At 36.2% G+C, this 12,156-nt stretch overlaps 2 long non-coding RNA genes across 2 annotated transcripts in view; both read left to right on the plus strand.

The window, feature by feature from the left end:
- The window catches only part of LOC148126214 (uncharacterized), a 116,095-nt gene that overhangs the window by 18,819 nt on the left and 85,120 nt on the right, over nucleotides 1–12,156 (plus strand). The gene's annotated exons all lie outside the window — the stretch shown is intronic.
- Nucleotides 1,970–9,722, plus strand: LOC148126215 (uncharacterized). The gene is made up of 3 exons (XR_015742990.1): nucleotides 1,970–2,183; nucleotides 8,339–8,390; nucleotides 8,510–9,722. It is a non-coding gene; the product is annotated as an uncharacterized LOC148126215 (long non-coding RNA).

Raw genomic sequence — 12,156 nt, forward strand, 5'->3', positions numbered from 1 at the left:
GTTCAGTAGTAATAAATGAAAACATGGAGTAGAGTGATTTTAAAATGTAATACAAAAATGTCTCTCAAATTTAGTGGTCAAATTACACTCCAGTTATTGTGAAGAAATTGTAAATGATTTAAGGGAAAAGAAAAGGAATTGAAAACAAACATTTTGTAAACTACTTCTTCCAAGAGCAAACATTCTCTCAGGGAAATGCAGCAAGTCTGTAAACTGAACATCAGAGGGAATTGGTTTTGTTTTATTGAGGGGGGGAAGCATTCATGGGGCTTTTTAATATTTTATAGTATGTTTCAGTCTATCGAATACTGCAGCAGCACTGAATGGTTTGTTTCACTCACATATCCAACTTCAAATGGATTCCTGCAAGGTAAAATATGTCCCTCGTGGTTTTGGAAAAGTTTCTATGCATGAGTTTAATAAGAAACTATTATTCTTGTGTCAAGACTGAAATTGATAGATGTACAACCAAACTGTGATTGAGATTGGGCTTCCTAATTTAGCATTAAGTATTACAATTGTGTTAAATGCCAATAAAGAAAGGAAGATCTCTTTACATCTTGCTTTTATAAAATATTTATGTTATAGTTATAGGTACCTTTGCACAAAGCCAGAGACTGAGCTATTGTTTTGCTTCCAATAAAGCAAGGTTGCTGGCAATGAGTGATCTTTTTTATATGCTCAGTAGTGGAGAGATGAAGGTGAAAAAAACCACTGTGCTAACAGAAAGCTGAAACAGAAAATGTGTACCATTGACTGCTAAGCCAAAAACATTTGCATCTTTGAGTAAGTTTTCTGGGCATTGCTTATGAAAGCTCACCTCTTTTAACTATATAAGTACATCCTTTGCCAATATCAAACGCTCATTTCATTTGCGTTCTCCCAAACTGACTTTATCTGTGCTCAGGCTTGTCTTTTGATTAACTACATAACATATTTACATCTTCCTTCTCTCTTCTTGATTTTCTATTTGACATCTTGGGAAATTTCCTTTGAGTTAACCTTTTTTTTTTTACTCCCTCCTTCCTTCCTCCTTTCTTTCTTTCTTTCTTTTGTTTCTTTCTTTCCTTTCTTTTTGCTACCCATAAGCTGATTATGTGTTTATTTATCATGATGTCCCAACCAAAAGCTAGTTTTTGTGATAATTTAACAAAAAGAAAATTAAATGTAAAATTTCTGAAGATGTAATGGATAAAAGCTCAGTAGCACCAGCCTTTTCTTAGATTGTGTGTTTTAACTGCTGTAACAGACAACTTAAAAAAAAGTTGAACAAGTGAGGGTCATAGTAATCATTGGAACATCAAATGTGGGAATAGATTAATTACCACCAATTGGGTGAAATATCCCAGGACATTTGCAGGCAGCAATTTATACATACATAGTATAAAGTGGATAGAGCTGTGAGGCCAACAATTTCCTTATTTGCATTATTTAGAGAAAGGTTGACTAGTAGATAGATCTTAGAATCTGCTGAACTATAGCTCCAAGTGTCCCTTCCTAACGCTTGTGAGAACTGTATTTCTGCCTTAGTGTAGTAACATTTGATCAGGTCTGATGTTCAGTCTTGTTTACAATGTAACAAAATTCTCTTTCCTAATATACAGCTCTTCCTACATCTTTTCCTATACCTCTTCTTTTCTTTCCTTAAATTTTTAACATTGAATTCTGCTTGGTTGACATCTGTGCTAGCTTCCCTTTTTAGTGCCTTAAATAATACTTTACAGATCTCCAAATACTGTCTTAATTCCCTAATCCTTCTTAATCCTATATGGGACAAACCTGATCCTGTAAAATGGGAGAAACCTGATCCTGTAAACTATTATCCAATTAGTCTGTTACCTGTGATCACTAACCAATGTGGCAGATTTTTATATTATAAACTTTCAGTTGTTTTCTTGTCCCCAGAAAAGGCACATCTAGAAATAATCAATACACTATGAACCAATATACTTTATAGTATTTCATCACCTGACTGAAAAATATTATAGTTTTCTGAAATGGATCCTTCACATTGCTTTCATAGATCTAAAGCCATATTTGATCTGTATCACATAAAAGACTTTGGAGAACCCTAAGCACAATATTGATTGATGTTTTATTATATATTGATAATATCTTGATATCTCAACACAAACATTAAGTAAAAGCAAACTGCAAAGAAACTTATCCACAATTTAAAAGATGTAAGAAAAGTTACATTCTTGTCCCATTCTTGTTTTGTTTATACATAACAATGTTTTTTTTAATTTTTATTGGTTTTTAAGATGAACATAGACAAACAAAACATAAAAACATCAAGGCATCTTCCATATGTATACATATTGTGTGCCGGGTGTCTTGTGCTTCCATTTTGTAGTCTTCAATTACAATTAACTTGTATATATTATCATATTTTCAATCAAGTATTAAATACATTAATATCATTGTCAATCAATCATTTGACTATACTATTATTCATTTATGTTTTAGAGATAATCCATATTTTACTTAAATTGTTTTGTGACAGTTCATATTATCATCTCAAATCTATCCTATAATCATTTTGTAGATGTATTAAGAAAAGAATACATCTTTATATATTTATTATTTTCTAAGAATCTACATATTTCATTACCATGTTTTATTTTCTAACCATTGATAGAATAGATCCCAGATTTTATAAAATTCCTTATCATCTTGTTCTCTGATTTCAAATGTCAATCTACTCATTTCAGCACATTCCAATATTTTCTTAATGATTTCCTCCTGTGATAGTATTTTCTCATTTTTCCAATTTTTAGCAAACACAATCCTAGCCACTGTTAATATATTTACAATCAGGTATTTCAATTCTTTACTATATATTTCAGGTAAAATTCCCAATAAAAATATCTCTGTTTTCAAATCTATATGCTTTTTTGTCATTTTTTCCAACCACGTGTGGATTTTAGTCCAATATTTTTTAGCATCCTCACAAGTCCACCACATATGGTAATATGAGCCAGGTGTCTGATGACATTTCCAACATTTTTCTGATTTGTTCTTGAACATTCTTGCTATTCTTGTCAGGGGAAATGCCACCTGTAAAACATCTTATACAAATTTTCTTTATATGCTGTTGACATCGTCATTTTATAATTTTGAAACCACAATCTTTGCCATTTCTCTAGATCAATCCCATATCCAAAATTCTTTCCCCAAGCAATCATTGTTTCTTTAACTTGTTCTTCTTCTAGTTTAATTTCTAATAAATATTCATACAATTTTTAATCACCTTTTCATCAGTACCTGTCAAAATCTTATCTAAATCAGTCAGTTTATCATAGAAACCTTCTGTTTTAGAATTTTTATCATACCTTGAATGTATTTGCGCATATGAAAACCAATTCATCTTTATACCTTGTTCCTCTAGTTTTTGTATAGATTTAAGTTCACCCTTTTCATTCAGTATTTCACCATATCTAACTGTTTGTTCCTTTTTGTATATTATAGGATAAGAAAATGCTTCAATAGTTGGTAGCCAGACTGGAATTTTCAAATAGCATTGTCTTTTAGTCTTCTCCCAGTTCAACCACAGAGACTCCCATATATAATGTCTTCTAAAATAGCCCTGTGATTTAGTTCCTTTATACCATTGAAAAGCATGCCACCCCAACAACAGATCATGTCCTTCTAATGCCAACAATTTAGTGTTTCTTAATGTTATCCATTCCTTAACCCACATCAAATTTGCAGCTTGGTAATACAACTCCCAATTAGGCAAACCAAATCCTCCTCTTATTCTAGCATCTTGCAAAAGCTTTAGCTTTATTCTTGCTTTCTTACCTTGCCATATATATTTCAACACGATTTTATTTAAATCTTCAAAGTAATCTTTTCCAAGCCTAATTGGAATTGTTTGGAACAAATATAAAATTCTGGGTAGTATATTCATCTTGATTATTTATATTCTTCCTATTAATGACAGTTGTAAATTTTCCCATTTTGCCAAATCGAACACTATCTGCTGCTTAAGTTTGATATAATTATTCTCTTTTAGTGTACTGCATCTTGCTGTCAAATGTATCCCCAAGTACTTAATCTTATTTGTGATCTGAATTTTCAATAGATCTGCCAGTTCTTCCTTTTGTCTTGATAGCATATTCTTTGTCAAGATCTTTGTCTTATCTTTGTTTATTTTCAAACCAGCCACTTTTCCATATGCCTCTATCTATTCTATCAATTTTGATGCTGTTTCTAGTGGGTCTTCTAATGGAAACCAGATCGTCTGCGAATGCTTGCAACTTAAATTCTTCCTGTTTAATTTTCATCCCTTTTATATCCTTTTCTTCTCTAATATTTCTGTTTAGCACTTCCAAGGTTAACACAAACAACAGAGGTGATAGTGGGCACCCTTGTCTTGTTTCTTTTCTTATATCAGTTGAGTCGGTCAGTTCTCCCTCTATCATTACCTTTGCCATTTGCTTATGATATATAACTTCTATTGCTTGAATAAATTTTTTAGCAAAGCCCATCTGTTCCAGTTGAAATAACATAAATCGCCAATTCACATTATCAAATGCCTTCTGTGCATCTAAAAATATCAAAGCCATTTGTTTTTCAGGGTGTGCCTCGTAGTATTCCAAAGTGTCCAAGATTACTCTCATATTGTCTTTGATTTGTCTCTTTGGCAAAAATCCATTTTGATCAGGATGGATAAAATTGTTTAAGTATTTTTTAAGTCTTTCTGCCAATGTTGAATAAAAAAATTTATAATCTGTGTTTAGTAAGGAAATTGGTCTATAGGTCTTGATTTGTAATGGATCAGCCTCCTCTTTTGGGACAAGTGTAATATAAGCTTCTGACCATGATTTAGATATCTTCTTCTTTAACATAACTTCATTCATAACTTCTAGCAATGGAAGTTTCAACAATGCTTGTAGTGTTTTATAAAATTCTGCCAGAAGTCCATCTGGGCCTGGTGCCTTTCCATTATTTTGCTTCTTGAGTGCTTCAGTTAACTCCATCATTGTTATATTGCTTTCTAACATTGTTTCAATCTCTGTAGATAGCTGGGGTAAATTAGCATTCTGCAAATACTGTTTCCTCATCAACATTCTCTTGTGTGTATAGTTTCCCATAATAGTCTCATATGATTTCCTTCTTCTCTTTACTACCATAGCAAACTTGGCCTTGGTCATCTATTAATTGCAATATTTTCCTTGATTCTTTCTCCTTTCTCAATTTATATGCTAACCATCTACCTGGTTTATTTGCATAACAATGTTGTTAAAGTTATTGCTAAACCCGTATTTCATTCTCTGTCTTTTGTCTATTGCTATATTGCCATTCCTAACAGACAGGAAGCAGCAGGTGAAGCTAGGCAGAATTTCATCTGATACCTGTACAATTAGCACAGCCACCCCCGCAAGGCCGTATGCTTTCTCCACTTCTCTTCTCCCTATATACCAATGACTGCATCTCAAACGATCCATCTGTTAAAGTACTGAAGTTTGCAGATGACCCAACAGTGATTGCTCTCATTTGAGACAATGACAAATCCGCATATAGACAGGAGATTGTACAACTTGCCTTGTGCAATCTGGAACAGAACACACTCAGAACTGTAGGAATGGTGGTAGACTTTAGAAGAAACCCTCCCATACTACCACCTCTTACAATAATAGACAACACAATATCAACAGCAGAGACCTTCAAATTTCTAGGTTCTATCATATCACATTACTAAAATGGACACCTAACATCAAAAATGTCATCAAAAAAGCACAACAAAGAATGTTCTTTCTATGCCAACTCAGAAAGCTCAAACTGCCCAAGGAGCTGTTGATCCAGTTCTACAGAGATTATTGAGTCTATCATCTGCACCTCTATAACTGTCTGGTTTGGTTCTGCAACCCAACAGGACAGAAACAGACTTCAGAGGATAATTAGGACTGCAGAAAAAACAATTGCTACTAACCTGCCTTCAATTGAGGACCTATATACTGCACAAGTCAAAAAGAGGGCTGTGAAAATATTTACAGACCCCTCACATCCCAGACATAAACTGTTTCAACTCCTTCCCTCAAAACGACGCTATAGAGCACTGCACACCAGAACAACTATACACAAGAACAGTTTTTTCTCGAAAGTCATCACTCTGCTAAACAAATAATTCTCTCAACACTGTTCAACTATTTACAAAGTCTGCACTACTATTACTATTAATCTCTTCACTCCTTATTACCCATCCCCTTCCACTTGTGACTGTATGACTGTAACTTTGTCACTTGTATCCTTACGATTTATATTGACTGTTTCCTAATATGATTTTAATGCTTATTGTACCCTATGAGTATCATAGTGTTGTACCTTATGATTCTTGACTCTTGGCAAATGTATCTTTTCTTCTATGTATACTGACAGCATTTGCACCAAGACAAATTCCTTGTGTGTCCAATAAAGAATTCTATTCCATTCTATTCTTCTCTATGCTGATGATAGGCTATTGTTTTCTATAACTTAGTGAGTCTGTATGAGCAGCGTGGTGATGGCCTAGTGGTGAATATGCTTGCCTCCCATTTGGAAGGTTGAGAGTTCAGTCCTAGAGAGTGGCAGATGTTTCTCTCTCAGGGCACAAAGAGAAAATATATGCAGCAAACTCTGCATAGGTGTCAGGAAGACCATTCAGTCAATAAACATTCAGCTCCATTCAGTTGCCCCAACTGTATGCCAAATTAAGAGATTACATTCTTCTAAAAAAGAAAAGAAAAAAGTGAGTCTGCATAGATGCCCTGAAACATTCTCTTCATACTATCATAGGGTTGGGGTTGGGGTTGGAGTTGGGGTTCGGGATCTCTGCATCTCCAGAGATTGAGTTGAGAAAGGAGATCCAGCCAACCATCCCTCATTGTCCCTATCCAGTATGGAGGCCATGTGGTACTGTCCCAGTATAGGGAATATCCCATCATTTATCTATAAACAAATTCATAAAACTTCATATTGATGTCTACACTTATGCATTAAATTCATAAGACCTCTCCTGGAAGTCCTGGCCCTATAACTGTCCTGGAGGAACGGAATTATATTACAAGTTTTATTGCATAACTTAGTTGTATTTAGCTTTAGCTCCTTGCTTACACAATACCTCATAAATAAAATAGTAAGAGAAGGTAAGAGTTACAGAGACCATCCAAGATTTAGCCCCTTGGTTAGTTGGTCAAGTTGATAAAGGGAGATAAAAAATAAGTCCAGATGAAAGGACTATTTAATAGTCCTTCCATCTGGACTTGATTTTTACCTCTCTTGACCAACCTTAGATGTTTGCCTTGACTCTTTTTGCCCCTCCTCCTTGGTCTGACTACTTTAGTGGGTTAGTGGCATAGTCTGAAGATGCTTGGCTCCCACTCTGAAAGTTAAGAATTGATCCTAGGTACCAGCAGACATTTCCCTCCTAGAGCCCAAATAAAAAAAATATCTGCTCTGAACTTTGTGTATGCAGCAGGAAGGACATCTGGCCAATAAATGCTCAGCTCTATGTAATCACCCCAACTCTACTCCGAATTAAGAGTTACAAGGTTATAAAGAGGGAAGATGTTTTTGGTCTGTCTACATAAGATAATACTCATATTTCTAATTGTATTAGATATTGGCTGGGGTTAAAGTCAAAGTGGGAATGGTCAAAATCAGATGTATTCATTCACAGACAAAAAAGTGTTTTGCCTGCTCAAAATATAAAATAACAATTGCTACTTAGGGGAGGATTTGGATAGAATCACAAAGACTTGGACAGATATTGGCTTCTAACTGCTGCCAAAATGTCCCAATGCTGCTGTACCAGATGATTGTCCTAATTAAGTCAAAGATCAAACCCAGCAAGGAGATAGCACAGATGACATTCAGCTTTATCATATCTGACCATCACTTTTCAAACTTTTGTGCAATAACAGCTCAGATGCCATTGCTGAACTAGATTCTTGGGTACTTTTCAGAAGTTATACCATGCTTTTATCTAATCAGGGTTTTCTATTGCTTGTGATTGATTGGACTAGTACTTTCTGTTAGATGCTCCCAGGGATGCAGGATAACTCAAGCAATAAATCAATCAATGCAATAATAATGGAAGCAATCTTATTTATTCAACTTGTTGAGGGGCTTTTCTTTTGTCTTTGCAAATGTCTCCCATTTATAATTACCTGTGACATTTGTTAGTATTTCACTCTATTTTAGGTTTAATTTCAAAAAAGAAACTTGCATACTGCAAATCCTGCAATTAATCATTTTTCCCAAGTACAGCACAGGTAAACATCTTTCATTTGTTAATAACCCTCCAAAAATATCTGGGCCTGACAGATTATTAACATCATATGTTATCATCTAGCTACCAAGAGGAATGAAAATGATTAAAAGGAAGAAAAGAAAGAAAATAGAAGGTATGCTAAATTCAAAGAGCAAAATTAGAACTTCTTCCTAAACATTCTTCAAAGTAAATTAGTCTAAACTCCTAATCAGTTATATGTCACTTTCTATTTAACTCATTTGCTATTTTCAGCATCAGGAAACAGCAGGAAAGCAGGTAGGAGAAAGGGAAGGATGATATCACTGGACTTTAAGCTAAAAACTCTTCAACTCTTCATAGGATAGAACTACTTTCCCAAATCTTGCACAAACTCCCCATCCAACAGACTTTTAAAATAGAAAACAAGAAAGACAGAGCAAGAAAGCAAAGGTAATATAAACAAGGAATGAATATGGTATCAGCTACAAGTTTACCTTTAGCTGATCCTAGGAGCTAATAGATGAGGTTAAAGACTTCATAAAAAAGATGGGTTATAAGTAAAAGAAATAAAGAAAAGATTAACCATACAGTTTTAGATTTAAAGTAATGGGAAGAAAAAAGGAGTCAATCCTTTAAAGGACCAGGAAATCTTTGGACCACTGATGATAGAAGAACTGGGGAAACTGACCAAAGATAGGGTATAAGCAGGTATAATGCAATGATAAGAGTAAAAATGACAGAGTTTCTGTTGGATTGCTGGATCTACATTTACTTTCAGAATTGCTAGAGAAAAATAACCTGGAGATATTGAAAACAATCAGACAAGGTGTCAGTGTACATGGGTGTACATGGGTATCTTGAGAACGTTCTCCACAAACTCACTAAAAACTTGGTGCAACCTCAGGGTTTGCCCAGTGTGTTGGATTCCACCTTCTATTATCCCAGCCAATATAGCCATCAGTTTTGCCTTGGGATGATAATCATTAGTGTTTCTAGGTGTGGGGGAATAATTCCCAGCATCTTGTTCTTGAAGGAATTGCAATTTACAGCAGAAAAAAAAATGATCCTTGCCATATGTTTTCAAGTGCAAGGAAGACAGTGTATGAAAGATAACCTACTATTGCTGAGTAGAAGAATTGTGGCTGAATAATAGAAGGGGAATAGATTTTCCCCTTTAAATCATATGACAGTGCCAGGCAAACTGTCTGCATCCCATCTCCAGCATTATTGCCTATTACATTTTCAAGATTTTGTCAAGATAATTTCATTTGAGGGATATTAATCAAAAAGTAAGGATTGATTTGCTTCAGCCTATCAAAAACTCATGTGGCGTTGAATTAATTATTACATTATGAAGTAAATTACCAGATATGTTATTAACACTAATTCAGCTACATTCTATCTCATCAGTAATAAAAAATGGTCTTTAGATGATAAGCAAATCCAAATTATTTGATTATTTGCAGTCTATTTTTGATATAATCAAAAATTATCTATAACCACATAATCAACTTAACTTAATGATGGATGTTTTCAAGGAGCAATGGCTCAGGCTAAAGAGAAGCATGGTCTGTGAGAAATTCAGAATCCAACACCATTTCAATAGCACTTTGCACGTAGACTGATATATCACTTCAATGTCCACGTTCCAGGAAAACAAACTCTAACACCAAAACTCCGAGACAGGCATTTTCTTAAAAATCCATTTTATAAGAGTAGTCATACTGCCACAACTGGGGAAACTCGAAAAAACACAGTTTTTACAGAGGTTTACAGAGTCAGCATATTGCACCCAACAATCTGGGTTCTCAGACCTCAGAAGGATGGAAGGCTGAGCCAACCTTGAGCTGGTGAGGATTGAATTTCTGACAGTAAGCAGAATTAGCCTTCAATACTGCATTTTAACCACTGTACCACCACAGCTCTAAATTCCATTTCAACCAATAGTGAAGTCAAACTATCCCATTATACTGTAGTATTTAACATCTGTCCTACTTGGCCTCTCCAGGTGTGTGATGAAATGCAAAGGAGAGTAGGTCAATACATTAAAGCATACATCAGGATGATCAAATCTACATGAGCAATCCCATCATTTCAGTTGTCACTATCTCTCCTAACCATGTGTTTTTTCAAGTGTGAGAAGGAGCTACACATATAAAGAGATCCAGAATCAGGAAGAAATATTACCAGGGATCATTTCAGGATTTACTAGATCAAAATTGGCTCAGAATAGGGTAGGGAAAAGCAAAGGTAGCTTTGTGCAAGATATGTCGCCCCCAGGCCCAGGTTGTTTTCTTGTCAAGCAACCTGTGTAGTGGTTCTGCAATGGTTGCTTTCTGTGGTAGGAATATATTATAAAAGTTAATGAGTCTTAAGAAAGCTTGCAGATCAGTTTTATTCATGGGTCTGGGGGCTTCCTTTATTGCTCTGATTTTATTTTACTGTGGGGTGGATTCCTCTGCTGTCTACAAGGTACTCTAGGAATTCAACTTTGCCGGCAGCTAATTGGCACTTCTCCTTTTTTACTTTTAGTCCCTCCTCCTTGAATTTACCTAGGACTTCCCTTAGGCAATCTCGCAATTGTTCTTTGTCCTTTGCTGATACGAGGACATTGTCAAAGTATGGCACCACCCCTTTTATCCCTTGCAATAGGCCTTCCATTAAGCTCTGGAACACCCCTGGGGTGACGCTGATGCCAAATTGTAATTTGTTGCATTTGAATGCCCCCCTGTGCATCACAATTGTCTGGGCTTCTGCTGTTTCGGGGTCAATGGGTAATTGTTGGTAGGCCTGTGCGAGGTCTGATTTTGTGAAGATTCCCCCCCCCCCCAGGGAATGTAATAGATGCTGTACCACTGGGACAGGGTACGCGCTTTGTTGGAGCGTGTGGTTAAGGGTTGCTTTGTAGTCCCTGCAGATGTGCACAGACCCATCTGGTTTAATTGGTGTAACAATTCAGGTTTACCACTTTGCATGGTCAGTTGGTTCTAGAACCCCTTGTGCGATGAGTTTATCAAATTGCTCATCGATCTTTGGTTTTAATGTGAAAGGAACCTGCCTCGCCTTTAACCTTATAGGAGCTATGGCTGGGTTTAGGTTAAAAGAAATTGAAGACCTCAGTTCTTGCCCAGCTCTCCATTGAACACGTCTCAGAATTCTTCCATCAGGTCCTCTTTCCACTCTGTCTCGGTGATGCTGTTTATTTCCAGTTGACTATGGTTAGTGGGAGGACTCTGGTGTATTTTTTTGAATGTTATCTTGAATTGTCCGGTGCCCACTTCAGGTATTTTGTTCCTTTGGTAGTGTTTCAGAGTCAGTGTTTATCTTTCGAGTCCTTCCCGGTTTATGTTTGGTATCAGTCTTTTTATAGTGTCCCATGATACTATTGATAAATATGACCCAGAATCCACTTCCATCCAACAGGGTTGGCCCTCTATTGTGACCTGGACATATATTTTCCTGGCGTTTGTCGTGTTGGAATGTCCAATGGTCACGGTCTGGTGTGTTTCATCTCTTCTGTTGCTTGTCTCTTTCCCTCGCCTGTTTCTGTTGTCTTGGTTCCAACAGCTCCCTGTTTGTCTCTCCCTCTCTTGGGGGGGGGGGTGTTCCATCTTTGTCTAGGGCCGTATTTTTTTTCTTGCTCGGCATGCCCTAGCAATACGTCCCTGCCATTCACAATGTTTGCAGATTGCATCTAGGAAACAGCAATCGGAGCATGGATGGTTCCCCTTGCAGCCAGCAAAATGAAATTCCTTCCTTTTCTGTTCTGGTCCCTTCTGCCCTGTTCTGAACAGAGTTGATTGACCCCTTCTTCATCCTTGCCATCATCCGATGTGGACACGATGTCCTCATGGTGGGTTGTGGTGGTGTTTTTAGGGGTTTCTGGTGGCACTTTATTCATTTTCCACATGGCAGGCACC

Source organism: Pseudonaja textilis, chromosome 3 (genome assembly GCF_049901715.1).
Source record: "Pseudonaja textilis isolate UNSWEBS1 chromosome 3, rPseTex1.2, whole genome shotgun sequence".
In the NCBI taxonomy this organism is placed as follows: domain Eukaryota; kingdom Metazoa; phylum Chordata; class Lepidosauria; order Squamata; family Elapidae; genus Pseudonaja; species Pseudonaja textilis.